This window comes from Panthera onca, chromosome B4 (genome assembly GCF_046562875.1).
Source record: "Panthera onca isolate mPanOnc1 chromosome B4, mPanOnc1 haplotype 2, whole genome shotgun sequence".
In the NCBI taxonomy this organism is placed as follows: domain Eukaryota; kingdom Metazoa; phylum Chordata; class Mammalia; order Carnivora; family Felidae; genus Panthera; species Panthera onca.
This window is the reverse complement of record NC_138345.1, coordinates 40550356-40562351: the sequence shown is the minus strand read 5'-3', so window position 1 is coordinate 40562351 and position 11996 is coordinate 40550356. Positions and strand designations below refer to the sequence as shown.

General features: G+C 47.6%; 1 protein-coding gene across 1 annotated transcript in view; it reads left to right on the top strand.

Moving 5' to 3' along the window:
* ANO2 (anoctamin 2) overlaps positions 1 to 11996 on the top strand; it is a 340487-nt gene that overhangs the window by 48107 nt on the left and 280384 nt on the right. The window lies entirely within an intron of this gene.

Sequence of the window (11996 nt, the reverse complement as noted above, 5' to 3'; positions counted from 1 at the left end):
TGTTGGAGTTGGCATCTGTTGCCTTTTCCCATAAAATCATTTTCTGTTTCTTTGTGTGCTCAATAATTTCTGAGCGCGTCAAGGACATTTTCAATATTATTAGATGTTGGGTCCTGTTTAAATCCTATTTGTGTTTTAGCAGGCACTTGATCTGCCTGGGAGGCTGCAAGTTCTGACCAGTCCTCTGTGGACCGTGGTTTCAATATCAGTTTCATTTTCAAAGCCTTGTGCTGTTTGGATCTGTCCCGCAGATGCTCCCAGGTGGCTAGTTTGGAACATGGGCAGCGGTCTACCACGTAGTTCAGTCTTTATGTAGCCTACTGTTTAGGGTCAGATGCATGTGCCTACAGCCCAGGGGTGAGCGAAGGAGTTCATGAACAGCTTTATGGGGACAGTTTGCTGTGCTCCTCCCTCTCCGTGATCTTTTTGTACCTTCCAGTTTTCCAACGTTCCCTTTGTCACCTTTTCTCCAGAAACCTTGGGATTTGCTTACCCTCTTCTGCCGCATATTTCCCACAATTGCATCTGTATCTGGGTCAAGCGGTGGGAGAACAGACAGAGAGAGAAACAGCAACAGGGGTTTGCTCCACCCTCTTGGGGGCACAGCCCCTCTGTTCAGGGGAGAAGGTTCCTTTCCCTTAGACTTCTAGAGGCCTGTGGGCTAGGGTGCAAAAGCACAGAGAAAAGAAAAAAAAATGGGGGTTTGCTTCCCTTCTCTCTGAGTGTTGAGGTTCCCTTTTATTTTTTTTTAAATTTCTCAAGCCAACACTAGAGGGCTTCTCTTGGGGCTCTCTGCCAGGCTGGTGGTGCCCACCTCTGGCTTTTGGACTGCCTTGGCTCTAAGCGGGGGGATACCGAAGGAGAAAAACACCAGTTTGGTGTTAGTTTGAAGAGCTCCCTAGTTCCTCAGTCTGCCTACTACTGTTTATCTTTCAGAATTCTCGAGTTGCTGCTCCATACCTTCTGTTCAGGTTTCGTAGCTGTGTTCAGAAGAAAAGATGCAGGGAACATGCTTACGTCCTCTTACCTGGAACTGAGACTCCTGGAAGGCTTGTTTAGAGCACAGCTTTCTGGCCCCCACGCTGAGAGTTTCTCTGATTCCATTAGTCTCAGAGCTGGAGAATTTGCACCCCTAACAAGCTCCCAGAAGCTGCTGATGCTGCTTGTCCCAGAACCACATTTTGAGAACCACTGATACAGCCTATCCGTAAATAATCATGGGAAAACTTTTTATCCAGAGTAGACTGTACGTCAAGTTACTTCATTTTAATAACATTAAGTACCCAATGGTTTATTTTCAATAAGCTGCAAGAGAAAGGACAGTGGAAATCCCTTGGTTGAGCAGATGAGATTAAGAGAAATAAAACATTACAGATTTTATTATCTATTAGATGGCCAAATGGGAACTATGGTTGATGCTTTACAAGTTTATGGAGCTTTACAAGTTTGTAGAACTCAAGACTTGTGGAAATGTTGTCATGGGGAATTTCCAGTATTAAGATATCGGCTTTAGGTATAAATTTTTCAAGCAGAATGTCATGGAACATCTAGTAACTCTTGAATTTCTTTGTTTGTGGGCTGTATCTTTGAGTGTAGGAAAGGCGGTCAGAGGAACTAAATTTTCATCTCATGAAAAGCTGGTTGGCAAAGGAAGAGCCCCACTTGTCCATGCCATCCTGGCAGTGATGAAATCTGACCTGGTGTAGTCAGATACGGGCACCAGGCTTTTCGTGTATGTATGTTTTAAATCAAAGAAAAGGTATATATTGCTTGAATGTGTATCACAAGAATGGGAATTTTAGAAAAAAGAAATCCACTTGCACTCCCTGGTCCTTAACACAGGGCTTGAGAAGTGCTTGCTGGGTTGGACTCTTTCTGGGTTGGATTCTCTCTCACTTTTAATATGTGCTTTTAGGAAAATCCTGAAAGAGCCACTCAAAAATAATTAACTCCAGATTAGGTATATGAATACCTTATAAAAAGAGCAGTCCGTTTATCTGTTCTGACATGTACACGTCTGCCTTGGGCTCTGGGTGCAAGGCCCACCTCTGGGGGGCCCTGCAGGGTTTAAGACAGGGTCTTACTCTGTTACCCGATGCTGTTCCAGTGTGACCAGCTGGAAGCACATTCTCCTCTGGCTAGTGCGCCAGCATCGAGGCTGCTAGCGTCTAGAGCGGCTGTCATACTAGAGGAATGAGCTGTGCAGCCACAAGAGGCCTTGCCACTTTCCCCAGGCCCCTGGGGGGAGATTTTCCATGCTGCCAAGGACTCAGTACAGGTGGGAATTACCACCTCTGGGCAGAACTGTTTTCCCCAAGTTGCAGGTCTGGGCAGAAAATTAAAAAGAGTGGAATCTTAAGCCCCACGGGCCACAGACCAGAGAAGGCATAGACCCGATGAGTCCTGTTTTCCGTCTGTGTACCTGCTTTTGCTTGTCCACAGACACACTGCCTATGATTATCTATCCTGTCTGAACTCTTAGCCCCAGGGCATTATTCGCACAACTGCCACAGAGTCCTCCAGGCCACCAGGAGGCAGTAAAGAGCCTTGGAGGGTAGCTTCACCAAGTGAAACCCTACAAACCAGGCACGGCCCCCCTTTAAGAAGACTTTACTTCTCATCAGGCCCTGACCTAAAAAGGCCTCATTTTCCCTCTCCTTGGGAACCCCACTTTGTCATTCCTGGGTTGATTGTCCATTTGGTGGCCAGCACACCCCAACTCTGTCACTCTCAGTGTGGCACCGGGAAGGAGGGGCTATGGAGAGGAGGACACATGGTCCTGGTTCCCAGGAAAGCCGTCAGCAGGGGAAGGAGATAAAGACACAAGACATTTAGCGTCTACGAGTCCCATCCGCGTGTAGGTGTCTTGACTCTTGTTGAGGCTGCCGGGTGCTCATATGCTGACCCACATTTGAGCAAGTTTCTTCTTGGACTACAACTGCTCCTGTCCTGCTGTTCCCGGCAGCGTGTGCCCTCCTTGAGGGCAGCGGTCATGGGACATTAATGTCTGTATCTCCGCATGAGCAGGGCAGAATCATGGCTAAGCACCCTGACTCAGGGGCCAGACAAGTCTAGATTCAAATCCTTGTGTAAGTGCCAGAAGCTTTGTCTCTCTCATGAAGAGTTGGCATTTACATCAAAGGAAAAAAAAAAAAAAAGAAGCCATATCAGCCGTATGTGCCCCACAGAGCTTGTGTGAGGCGTGCAGGAGATGATGCCTGTGGAGAGCTTAGAGGTGTGCATGGCATGTTGCAATGTTCCAAAACGTTAGTTCCCCTGCTCCCTTCATGCTCCCTGCTTCTCTGCTTCTGGAGCTCTGCCCTGCACCCCCCCCCCTCCCCCCACCCCATGCTTGGCATGCAGAAGGTGCACATGAAGCATTAGTGAATGACTAAGAGAATGGCTGAAGAGAGAAAACCAGTTGTGACTCAGTGATATGGCTAGTTGGGCCTCCAGGAGACAGGCACCCCCTTTTCCCTGGACACTGGTGGGAAGGGACTGCCACAGAGCCGGGGAATGGGCCGGTCCCCAGGATCAAAGTCTTCACTGGGGAAGCAGTGGGTTCTCAGGGTTGGTCCCAGCCCATTCGTGAATGATCTGCCTCGAATCATACATTTTTACTGAGGATGCTGCTGTGTCAGGTAGGGTTACCTCCTTAAATAATTCAATGTTGGAAGATTTAACTTTCACTTTCCTGGATTTCAGTGAATCTATCCTTAACATTTCATTGGGGTTTGAGGCTAGTGAACGTAGCTCTCTGTGGATTTTGTGAATTACTTATTCCTTTTTGACTTTTTTTTTTTTTAAGATCCAAGCCAAATTTTTTAAAGTTTATTTATTTTGAGAGAGAGAGACAGACAGACAGCATGAGCAGGGAGGGGCAGAGAGAGAGGGAGACAGAATCCCAAGCAGGCTCCACGTGGAGCCTGACGAGGGGCTTGATCCCCCAAACCATGAGATCATGACCTGAGCCGAAATCAAGAGTTGGACACTTAGCCGACTAAGCCACCCAGGCAAGCCTCAAGCCAAATTTTTTTTTTTTTTTTTAATTTTTTTTTTCAATGTTTTTTATTTATTTTTGGGACAGAGAGAGACAGAGCATGAAGGGGGAGGGGCAGAGAGAGAGGGAGACACAGATCAAGCCAAATTTTTAATGGCTATTAGATTCAAGAGACATCACATTATAATTTTTTTTTTTTGCAATTGTGGTGAAATACACATAGTTTAAATATCTATACATACATAAGATTATACACACAATTTTAAATAACATAAAGTGTGCCATGCTGGCCATTTTTAAGCATACAGTTCAGTGGCATAAAGTACATTCGCATTGTTGGGTAACCACCACCACATTCACGCCCAGAACTTGTTCATCTTCCCCAGATGAGACTGTCCCCATTAAACACTAACTCCCCACTCCCCTCAATCCCCAATCCCTGGCAACCACTGTTCTCTATTTTCTGTCTCTTTGGACTTAACTACTCTAGGTACCTTATATAAGGGGAGTCATACAGTATTTGTTCTTTTGCATCCTTTTATTTCACTTGGCACAATGTCTTCAAGGTCATCCCTGTTGTAGCCTGTGGCAGAATTCCCTTCTTTTTAAGGCTGAATAATAGTCCACCGTATGTATATCCATGGTCTGTCAATGGTCACATGGGTGGCTTCCACCTTTCAGCTAGTGTGCGTAATGCTGCTGTGACCATGAGTGTACAGATGCTCTTTGAACACCTGCTTTTCCTGTTTGCTTTTAAACTTGCTTGGGAGGGTCAGGGCAGCTTCAGTTTGCAGACTGGGAAGGGCCTCTCCTCCTCAAATGCAGGTCCTGAGTCCCAGGTCAGGACTCTATTCAGAGTCCTCTTGGCCCACTGCAGGCATCTACTGGGTGATAGGATCTGTGGTTTTCTTCTGGTGATCCCTGCTCACGGAGAGGGGCAACGGTCTACATCTCCAGAAAGACGGACACAGGAAAGTTTGCTCTGGCTTTGGCTGGAGTCTGCCTTGACAGACTCCCATTTCTTGTGTATGTGTTGATTCACAGTCAGGGTCTGTAAGGCAGATGCAGGCAGGACTGTCCTGGCCCAGGGTCTTAATTAGCCCCTGCACAGCCCTCAAAATGATCCCTGTTGTTGCTCATTAAGGATTGAATGGGTCTACGGGATGATCCAAAGAACTCAGACCCTGCTGGTAGTGTGCTCAGTGATTAAGGACTGGGACTCTGGATTTGGACAGAGTGAGTTCAGGCCTCACTCTGCCACTTACTGACACCCTGGGCACGTTACCAAACCTTTCTTAGGCTCACCTTTTTTTCCATCTGTGAAATGGGAAAAAGAATTGTGTGTCGCTTCTGGGTTTGTTGAGAGAATTAAATGAGATGATGCATTTAAAACCCTTACGTAGCACAGTGCCTGACATGCGGTAAGTTGCTCTGTAAATATTAAGTATTACTGTACTTGCTTACGGCCACCTCCCTTTGCCGAGCCTTGGTCATTAGTCAGTAAGCACGACCTTCAGACATAGCCTGGTCTGTGCCTTTAGGGCATTTCCCCTTCAGTTATTCTCTCCCTGCAAAAGCCCGAGCTCAGGTCTCCCAACCTGAAGGCTTGGTGAAAGGTCTGACACCTTGTAAAGCCTCACTCTTTCCTAATAAGTTTGTGTGTGAGTCCGAGGCCGCCCCGAGTGTTTATGCTTCCGGATCCCAGCACTGGGGAAGGGGTGGTGGCTGCCACTGGCTTTGTAAGCTTCCGGGCAGCCGGGGCCAACTGGAGAGGTCAACCCCACCAGAGGAAATTTCGTCCGGCTTCCACGGAATAGGAATATTAATCTGACACGGGGCCAGAGCAGGCTGGACCAGAGGGAGATGAAATAGCAGAACAAGAATGTAGTGCTTTCTGGTAGAATCAGGCAATGGATGGCTGCAGCAAATCGGAACCAGATTTTTGAACATGGTTCTGATGGTGGCGGATGGGAAGTTGGTGCATCCTGCTCTGGGTCCTCTCTGCTCTTCATCCATGTAGCCCTGCCCTGGGGGCTGTTTGTCCTTCACCATGTCCTTCACCATGCTGGGGGAAGAGAGTGGGTTTCAGGTCTGCCTGCTGGCTTCCTCTCTCTTCTGTTTGGTCCATTTTCCGTCCAGATGATCCAGAGCTATCTGCAGGCCCAGTGTGTTTTCTTAGGTCACAGGTTGGAGAGAAGGGCTTAAGCAATTGCTGTTTCCTCCAAAGGAGACTATTAGGCAAGGTGGAAACACCTTCCCGAAGTAGGCTGGACACTGTCACCTGGCCCCCAGGAAGAGTTTCCTGGCTTTTGTGCTGCCATGGCCTGTCCACCACATCTGGAATGGTGCAGAAAGTGTGGAATGTCCTGGGTCAGGACAGAGATGGCCTCGGGGCCTTAGTGAGCTGACCTTGCCTTCAGGCTACCTTGCCATCATGCTGTGATTGCTTTTCATCAGGAGATATTTGCAATTAGAGCAGCGGGAAGGAGAGCTGGGCAAGGGGGCAGAAGGGCAGGCTTTCAGGTCTGCACTTGGCTGGCATTCACGCTGTCTGCAGAAGAGACTGCTCAGGTAGATGGGGTGGGACGACATGTCCGAAACTGAAGCTGCCCTTGTGTTCTGACCAGATGCCAGTAATTGCATCCTCTGCTCTCATGAATTTTACAGCACCCTGCTGGCAGCAGCTAGAATCACTGCCCACCGTGGCCACAGTCTAGTGTTGCTGGGCACCTTGGCTGGGAAGAGGCCCAGATTCAAAATGCCCTTCCCATCTCACAGTCTGTGAGTTCAAGCTCCGCGTCGGGCTCTGGGCTGACCGCTCAGAGCCTGGAGCCTGTTTCAGATTCTGTGTCTCCCTCTCTCTCTGCCCCTCCCCTGTTCATGCTCTGTCTCTCTCTGTCTCAAAAATAAATAAACGTTAAAAAAAAAATTTTCCAAAATGCCCTTCCCTTCATTCACTGCCGGTGCAGCCACAGAATGTCAGGGTTCGGTGTTCAGGGTCTGGAGATAGATGCCTGGGGTTTGAGATCTCCAGTTTTTACTAGTTGTGTGACCTTGGGCCACATTTTAAACTGTTCTGTACCTCTGTTTCTCTGTCAAATGCTGATTATAAGATACGCTCGCCAAGGCTGGTGTGAGGTGTAAGTAAGTTAGATAATGCACCAGAAGGGTTTCAAGAGGTGTCTGCCACATAGGGGTTGACGTGCAGAGAGAGCAATCCTGTGATTTCTCCCAGGCCAATATGGTATGCTCACGTTTGTGACATTTACAGCTTCAACCAGTTTTCCGGACATTGGCACAGTGTTACAGAGCTCAAACCTTTTGACCAGGTCAAGGAACGTTTGCTATTATAGTTGTTCATTATAAATACTTGGCACTGTTTCTAGTGCATTAAATAAGCCCAGAAAATGTTACAGCTAGAAATGACCTGTGACATTAGTCACTGCATGCAACCTCCTGCTTCCATGGAAAAACCAAGGCCTGGCAAGACGATGTGTCTTGCGAAGGCCTCAATTCTAGCTAGTAGAAAAGCAGGGGCTTGAGGTGAAGACCTGAGCTCCTGGCCCAGCGCTCTCCCTGCTTCCCTGAGGGGCCCTCTTCTCCAAACTCAGAGAAGAGTCCTGCAGAACAGTCAGAGATCAGACGGCTGAGCAGACGTATGCAGGCACAAATCCACTCAAGTCTTTGTGCTATTTGATGGCATTGATGACTGAGCAAGAGAAATTACTCAGGATGCATATGAAACAAACCACTAAGTGACATTTCTATGAGTGCTTGCACAGAGCTGTTGTAAGTTTGTGTGTAAGCTCTGGGGCACCCGTCTTCTCCAGGTCTATTTTATAGGTAGAGTATGTGGACCTACCCCTGGGGCGTGTGAATCTTCTTTCTAGGTTAAATTGCACTGCAGTGAGTGTGGGCTGTATGTGTGAGCCTCAGTTATTTAACTGATCTTAGTTTTCAGCATCCTAGCTGGTGACAGGAAGCCGGAGGAGGGGAACCGAGCCACTCTGAGATTTGAGGCCAACACACAGGTGGTGGCCTTAGTGGTTTCCAGGAGGGCGTATGGTGAGTGCTTGACACGCCTTAAGGATGCTTTCCTAGCAGGAAAGCCACAGGGAGGCATCTCTGCCCACAAGCACCCCTCTTTGCTCTCATCTCCCCTTCTTGCTCTTTTAAAATTATGGGTATTTTGTTGTATTTTTTTATTGAGAGAGAGAGAGGTGGGGGGGGCGGGGAACATGAGCAGGGAAAAGAGAGAGAGAATCCTAAGCAGGCTCCATGCTCGGCATGGGGCCTGACACGGGGCTCAGTCCCCCAACCCTGGTATCACAACCTGAGCCGAAATCAAGAGTCAGGCATTCAGCTGACTGAGGCACCTGGGAGCATCCCTTTCCAGCTCTTAACCTCATTCTCTTCTTGAGAATTTTCCCTTTGTCTGTCATCTCTCCAGTGGACGGCACTGCATGGCTTTGTGGGTCGCAATGCCCCCTGAGCCTAGTTGTAGCAAGGTCGTGGCCTTTTCTCTTGGGGCCTTTGTCTGCTGCTGGACTTTGTGTCAGGAAGACAAAGAGAGCGCTGTTTGGGGATGTGGGCGACCAGGCGCTCTGCTCTCCTTTCTCCATTCCTTTCCTGTTCCCTAATTGCTCTCTCAGACCACCCAGCTAATGCCTCTCCTAGCTTTGATGTCGGTTTCCTCTGAACCTTGGAAAAGAAGACCTGTCACATGGCTAGTCCTCTGGCCACCAGTCCCTCTGATGTCTGACCAAGCTGTGAATGTCCTCTTGTCCTCTGTCCAGCCGGTGGGCCACGACCCAAAGCTGGCACAGCCCCTACTCCATGCCTGTGGGGAGGCATCCAGATCCTGGCCTTGCTGTTTGAAGGTGTCATTTAAGGGCCATGGCTCTCCAAATTCGCTTCCCTGAGAAGTGGAGAAGATGGAGCACAGCAGAAGGTTCTGAAGTCAAGTGGTCCCCAGAAATCACTCTAGACTTTCTCGTTTGTAAAATGCAGACCACAGCCTCGCGGGAGTACGTCCACCTCCTCCTGGTGTACCTGGCCCACTGATGGGAGCTTGAGTTGGGGAGAGGCGTTATTTCTTTCAGACCCTAGGAGACGTGATGGGTTGTGCTGACTGAGTGGATATGGGTCAGGGTCTACTGGTATTGCTGGCATACAGTCTCAATCCAGAGAGGTTTTTGCCTGCTCCTTTCCATTCTTAAAGATCCCTGAAGAAGAGGCAGCACCTTTCTTCTCAGTGCTATCCAGCCTTCCTCTTTCACTAGTGGTTTACAATTTGAGATCTCTTTTCTATGCCTCTCCAGCTGCCACCCCCCACCCCCAAACCATAGCCTGCAAGAGTTAACTCAGTTCTTGGCCCCTGCCAGGAAGAGTCTCAATTTGCCAGCAGAGTCAGCCCAGGATGAGCATTATTGAAATTGCTAATTTATTTCTATAGCTTCAGTCTCCAGCCTGGAATGGAACAATGAGACCAAAAGTGTTCCAGACACATTGTTTGTTTAATAAAGGAACATTCTTCCAGCTGAACTGTATGGCTGTTGGATTTTCTGGTTTGATTGGTTAACCCTCATAAGCAGTTTGGATTTCTCTTGTTAGAGCTGGTGGGAGTAGGGGGTCTAGGGGTCCATGAGCCTCTCTGATTGTTATATCATTATTCCCCTGACCCTGGCCTCTCACCTAGTCAGAAGGTTTGACTTCTGTAACATTGTCCTGCATCCGGAGAATTGGTTAAAGCTGTAAATCTCACAAAAATGAGTGTGCTGTATGGCCCCAGGAGAAATTACAGGATTGCCCCTTCTGAATTTCAACCCCTTTGGCTTTGCGAAGGCTGTTGATTTTATTATTGATCATTGAGTTTGATCTGATGCATTTCACAGAGACTTGGCTCTATGGTTGTGCTGTTGGCTCCAGGGGCAGCAGCTATGCTGATGACGAGTTTTTCCGTTCCCCCCGCCAGATGCAAGAGGTGGTAGGGTAGACGCAAGCCTACTCCTCCCTTCCTTCTGGCAAGTCTGATTTGGATGCATGCATATGTGGGTTTCTGTATGTTACTGATGGCGTGAGTTAAAAATTGTTCTTGACATGCTGCCAGAGGCAGGGGGATAGATGGAATGACCTTTGGAAGACTCTTCTTGGTAAAATAGCTATGAATTTTTTTCTTGTTATTCTGTGGACTGGACAGTTCTTTTTTGTGTAGAGATATAGGTAGATGACTATATAACTTAGCCTGGAAGAGATGCCGTGAGGTCACCTTTGTCTCTGTGGCTCTGGAAGAAACCATCACAAATACAACCCATGATGCAGACAGTGAGTTCAGGTCGGGGTGGTCAGTGTGAAGTGCTTCCATCCATCCATCTGTCCATCCATCCAAATGCTATTTAGCAAGTGTCTGCTAAATTTTAGGAACTATGTTAATGTGCTCTATATTATTTAATTTTGTTTAATATTTCCATTCAGCGAAATCAAAGATCATTTCAGTCCTGTTTTTACTTGATCATTCTTTTGCATTTGACACAGTTGACCACTTCCAATTTGGTATTTTCTCTTACGAAGGTTCCAGGGTCTGTAACATGATTTGTACCTACATTTTCTGTGCTTCTCTGGGCATCCTTGTTATTCCCTCTCATGTGCTTCACCCCCCGCACCCCCTCCCCCCCCATCTTCCGTTGAAGTAGCAGTGTTCTTAGAGTTTCATCTTCATCTCCTTTTCTCCTTTTTCTTTTACTCCTCTCTTCAAACACTCTTTCTGGAATGTTTCACCCATGTCACTGTGGCTAAGTTATTATTTACATGCATATGATGATTCTCAAATGCTCTTACGTAACTTAGCCCATGTGTTCCGGGCTCTCCTGCCTGTCTCCTGACCACACGTGCCTGGATGTCTCAGACTCCACATGTTCGTAGATGAACTTAACATCTTCTCTGTCAGTCCTGTAACCTTCTTGATTCTATCTTGGGGGTTGTTCTAACCATTCTCCTTCTCAACCATGTCAGAATCTGGAAGCCTCCCTAGATGTCTCCCTTCCCTCACATCCACTTAGAGACCAACTCACGTCAGTCCTGTTTCCCATATCCGTTTCCACCTCTCCTTTCCCAGTGCCACCATTCTGATTCCAGCACTCGGTACCTGGCCCCCACTCTTACATTATTGCAGTATCTCCCAACTGATCCCTAGATTGCCTGCTCCAAACCATCTTCATGCTGTATCGAGGTGGTCTTTTCCATACAAATCTGATCAAGTCAATCCCTTTACAATCTTTCAGTGGCTTCTAAGCACCTAAGATCAACTTCACACTCCTCACACATGTTATAGCAGGTTTCTGTGATTAGCCGCTTGCCCATGTCTTCACTTTATCTCCAGTAGGTCTGTTCAATGACTCGACCCCAGACACACACCCTAGACTCCGGCCACACCAAACACTTGCTACGCTGCCTCTTGCCTCCAGGCTTTTGCCCACGTTCTTTCCTCCACCTGGCATGGTCTTTCCTCCCCTAAGATATGGGTCTTAGCTCAGGCCTGTTCTTCTGTGAAGTCTTCCTTGACCCCCTAGGTTTCCTCCTTCCCACTTTTCTTGCTCCTTGAAAATGTTGTAATGATTTGTTCCATCCTTACAGACCCTTCAAGCTTGTGGTTATGCCAGCAGTCCCAGGGTTAATGTTCTCAGTGGCCATTTCCACTTTCTTCTCTCCAATAAAATGTTAAGATAGACTTGAGTAGAACAGGTGTAGCACTCTGCTTTAGAATAAAATTTTAGAGAGTACAGCTTTTCTTCCTGCTCCATTTTCCATGGAAAATTGAAATCTTAGTAAAGTTAGTAGGCAGCGTGTTCCTTCAGGGGAGTGCTGAATCTCAGTGCCACCTTCCCTGGCTTCTCTAAGTAACAAAAGACACATTTTCAGGAAGTTTATGTGTCCACATAGGATGCTATATAGGTCAGTGTGGGAATTTGACGTTCCCATAAACCTGCCGGTTCGTTTG